Source organism: Entelurus aequoreus, linkage group LG21 (genome assembly GCF_033978785.1).
Source record: "Entelurus aequoreus isolate RoL-2023_Sb linkage group LG21, RoL_Eaeq_v1.1, whole genome shotgun sequence".
Classification (NCBI taxonomy): domain Eukaryota; kingdom Metazoa; phylum Chordata; class Actinopteri; order Syngnathiformes; family Syngnathidae; genus Entelurus; species Entelurus aequoreus.
The window spans coordinates 31,609,782-31,614,781 of NC_084751.1; the positions used below are offsets into that span (position 1 = coordinate 31,609,782).

At 40.7% G+C, this 5,000-nt stretch overlaps 1 protein-coding gene across 2 annotated transcripts in view; it reads right to left on the reverse strand.

Moving 5' to 3' along the window:
• il6st (interleukin 6 cytokine family signal transduce) overlaps positions 1–5,000 on the reverse strand; it is a 58,868-nt gene that overhangs the window by 30,252 nt on the left and 23,616 nt on the right. The window lies entirely within an intron of this gene.

A 5,000-nucleotide genomic window follows, 5' to 3' on the forward strand; every position in this document is an offset into this window, starting at 1 on the left:
GGATTACAAATATTATGTGTCTAATGGCTATGTTGATGTTAAATAACAGACAGCATCAAGAAATTATCTTAGATTGCGCTACGAACATGACGCTACTACTAAGAATGTATCAGAGCGGGTGCAGCTTCGAAGCAAAGAAAGACCAGCGGGAGAGATTTTTTTCTAAGGAATTGTGGAAACAAAACTTTTGAATGTCTCCAAGTTCATTCATAAGGTTTTGTGGATTGATGGAAGGAGTTTTAAATCCAAAGGAAAAGACCATTCGTGCCCTGACTGATATTGTTCAAGATGAGGCTTGCTATTGTTCTGGGCTATCTTGCCAGTTGTATGGAGTACAGTTGTTGTTAATCAGTTTGGAGTGCACAAATGCAGCGTGAAGAAGTTTGTGTACGCTTTATTATTTTCCTTGTAATATATATACCTGCTTCATTGTCGTCCATCTCATTTGTATTTAGTTCGGGACTCCGAATTAAGCCGGCATTCTTCATTTCCTTAGCTATCTACCTTAGCTTCTTAAATGAATTAATGTTTTTATTGACTGGTGTATGCTTTCCGGTTATACCCCGCGCATTGAGACTGACACATGCGCAATGTGAAGGGTCCCCTACGGCGCACACAACACCTCGAGAGAGGTTTCCAATCGCATAATCCAGGTGTGTTTGTCCAACTTTTCAAAAACCAAACACGATCAGATTAAGGTGTTTCCATGGGTTATAAAATGCTTATTTAGAGCGGAACTATTTGAGAAATAAGATTAATTTAGTGCATGGACACATACTAAGTGTGACAATATTAAAACAGGGATGAGAAATGGCAAAAGCAAAAAGCCTTCGACACACTGAAGACACTGACGAGAACTCAGCAACCTAGGGCTGATCTCTCCTCACAGAAAAGGCAGCTGTAATTGGAAGATGGACAGAGTATTGCAGTGAACTCTATAATTACAGCTACAACCTAGCTAGACAATGCAAGCAATGACAACAGGGAGATGCACTATTACTACACGAAGAGGTGGAGGAAGCTGTGCGTACACTTAAAGGCCTACTGAAACCCACTACTACCGACCACGCAGTCTGGTAGTTTATATATCAATGATGAAATCTTAACATTGCAACACATGCCAATATGGCCGGGTTAACTTATAAAGTGCAATTTAAAATTTCCTGCGAAACTTCCGGTTGAAAACGTCTATGTATGATGACGTATGCGCGTGACGTCAATGGTTGAAACGGAAGTATTCGGACACCATTGTATCCAATACAAAAAGCTGTTTTCATCGCAAAATTCCACAGTATTCTGGACATCTGTGTTGGTGAATCTTTTGCAATTTGTTTAATGAACAATGAAGACTGAAAAGAAGAAAGCTGTAGGTGGGATCAGTGTATTAGCGGCTGGCTGCAGCAACACAACCAGGAGGACTTTGAGTTTGATAGCAGACGCGCTATCCGACGCTAGCCGCCTACCGCATCGATGATCGGGTGAAGTCCTTCGTCGCTCCGTCGATCGCTGGAACGCAGGTGAGCATGGGTGTTGATGAGCAGATGAGGGCTGGCTGGCGTAGGTGGATAGCTAATGTTTTTAGCATAGCTCTGTGAGGTCCCGTAGCTAAGTTAGCTTCAATGGCGTCGTTAGCAACAGCATTGTTAAGCTTTGCCAGGCTGGAAAGCATTAACCGTGTAGTTACAGGTCCATGGTTTAAAAGTATTGTTGATTTTCTGTCTATCCTTCCAGTCAGGGGTTTATTTCTTTTGTTTCTATCTGCAGTTAAGCCCGATGCTATCACGTTAGCTCCATAGCTAAAGTGCTTCGCCGATGTATTGTCGTGGAGATAAAAGTCACTGTGAATGTCCATTTCGCGTTCTCGAATCTCATTTTCAAGAGGATATAGTATCCGAGGTGGTTTAAAATACAAATCCGTGATCCACAATAGAAAAAGGAGAAAGTGTGGAATCCAATGAGCCCTTGTACCTAAGTTACGGTCAGAGCGAAAAAAGATACGTCCTGCACTGCACTCTAGTCCTTCACTCTCACGTTCCTCATCCACGAATCTTTCATCCTCGCTCAATTTAATGGGGTAATCGTCGCTTTCTCGGACCGAATCGCTCTCGCTGCTGGTGTAAACAATGAGGACATGTGAGGAGCCTTTCAACCTGCGACGTCACGCTACTTCCGGTACAGGCAAGGCTTTTTTTTATCAGCGACCAAAAGTTGCGAACTTTATCGTCGATGTTCTCTACTAAATCCTTTCAGCAAAAATATGGCAATATCGCAAAATTATCAAGTATGACACATAGAATAGATCTGCTATCCCCGTTTAAATAAAAAAAATTCATTTCAGTAGGCATTTAAAGGGGAACTGCACTTTTTTTGGAATTTTGCCTATTATTCACAATCATTATGAAAGACATGACGGAGGATGTATTTTTTTTTTGCATTCTAACTATTAAATACATTCCATCAAAAGTTGGCTTACAATGGAGCCTATGCGAGCCGTTAAATTCTGCATATAGAGCCCCTAAAAAAAACATCCAAAAACCTCCGTTAGGGTTTTTTCTTTTCTTTCTTTTTTGTCCTGTCCAGCTACTCAGGCAAATCGTATTGTTGATGTAGATGCTCATATTTGCTGTACAGATTTACTTTACAAAAGGGAAGTGTGGGATACTTCTCCTGTTACCTTATTTGTATTTGACTTTATTAAATGGATTGAAAACGACCACAACAACAGAAATGCATCATCACCTCTGTTAGGGTTTTATATACATAATGTAAATATATATGTTATGTAGTAACAGGCATATTCAGATTACCATTTAATATTTACGTATTTTGATAATTTTAAGCATATGTGGCGCATTAATTCCAAATACGCATCACCTTTGCTTTTTTTTCCCTTCAGCACTGATTTCTGCTCACTGCAGACTTTATGAGATCCAACAAACATAATAACACATCACTTACTGTGCAAGGTCTGCTGTCATTAAAATGCCGACTGCTGGGATGTTCATATATTCCCATTTAGATTAAAAATGTCTCATAATACTCGCGAAGAAATGGGTGAAGAAACAGATAACATAGATATGATAGGAGGCAGTGAAGAAGAACGCCAAGACCTCACAACCAAGTTGAAGATGGCATCAGCAGCTTATGGAATGGAAGTCAGCTCGGAAAAAAGTAAGTTCATTGTGAACAGCTCCAGTCAACAACCAACGACCAACATCATGCTGAACGGCTAGACACTTGAAGAAGTGGAAACCTTCAAGTACTCGGGCTCCACACTATGCAAAGAGAGCAGCTCCGCAAGGGAAATTAGAACAAGACTCGACCTGGTCTCATCTGCCATGACAAGACTGACTGTGATCTGGAGAAGCAACTCCATCAGACTCCCCGTGAAGATTAAGCTGCACAGGTCCTTGGTGCTTTCCATCCTCCTCTAAGGATGTGAAAGCTGGACACTCAACGCAAAAAATCCAGGCATTTGAGCAGGCTGTTTCAGGAGGCTTCTTTGCATTTCATACAAAAAGCACAAGACCAATGATTACGTTAGGCAGGAAGTTCACACCCACGCAGGCAGACAAAATCCCTTACTTATAAATGTCAGACACCACAAGCTTGGTTTGGCCACATTTCCCGTCACGACTCTTTGCCTAAGACCATCCTCCAAGGTGCAGTCGAGGGCAAATGTTGCAGAGGCAGACAACGCAAGGCCTGGGTCAACAACGTCAAAGAGTGGACCAGCCATACCCCAGCTGCCCTACTGCGCTTGCCCGAAAACCGTGAGTGGTGGAGAGTTGTCCTACGATCTCTGGTCCCGGGATAAATGAGTGAGTGAGGGATTTTAGCAGCATTTCAAAGTTGTAACAAGGACAACTGAAGATAGATTACTATTGACATCGGTGATGACAGCCTTCACATGGCCTCCTCCAGGAGTAGCAAAAAATAGTGCAATACCAGCTTATGAAACTAATGTTGTCACCCCGCTGGCAGACCAGGGCGCAAGAGGCTAGAGTGATTACGAAAACAAACAATAAGAAAAATAGATACCGTATTTTTCAAAGTATAAGTCGCACTGGAGTATAAGTCGCACCTGCCGAAAATGCATAATAAAGAAGGAAGAAAACATATATAAGTCGCACTGGAGCCCGGCCAAAGTATGAAAAAAACTGCGATTTATAGTGCGAAAAATACGGTATATATTTTTTGATAATATAAAATATCTAACTACTGTAGTATCAAACACTTGGTTTTGTTGCTGTTGATATTTTTATTGATGTGCCCACCACTGTTTACATTCAAGATATCCAACTTACCAGTTATGGGTTAGCATATCCTCCTACGGTGTGTAACATAGCATCTTTAGCTATTCATCGTCCTCCTTTTAAGAAACTTAGCTTATTTGCAGTCATGGAGGCAAGAATTAATAATTTTAAAGTAGCTTTAAGGATGTTAGCGGCTAGCGAGCTAGTGAGGACTCAGCAGTGCATTGAGAATGCATCCGTTAGCTTGTCAAATTTGTAGGACACAACTTAAAGGTTTCATCGACAAACATTATCACCATCTGACAATAGTTTTAAAATCTACCGTCGGACAAATTCACATCATTTATATCGTCCATATCGCCCAACCCTATCTAAAAGCTTTACAAATGAAAACAGAAAAAGATAAACATATTTAAACACTCAAAATTAAAATGGCCCTCTCAGAAGTCAGAACTATTTAAAAAGTAGATTGTGTGTCTATTTTTTTACCGTAAATTCCGGACTATAAGCCGCTACTTTTTTCTTACGCTTTGAACCAAGCGGCTTATAAACCGGGGCGGCTAATTTATAGATTTTTCTTTGCTGACGGCCATATTGCAAATAGTTTTCATAAAACACAGACAAAGACACTGAAAAGGTGTGTTACTTAGTGTTATGGCACCATCCTTTGGACAAAATTTACCATGAATTGATTTACATGGACCCCGACTTAAACAAGTTGAAAAACTTATTCGGGTGTTACCA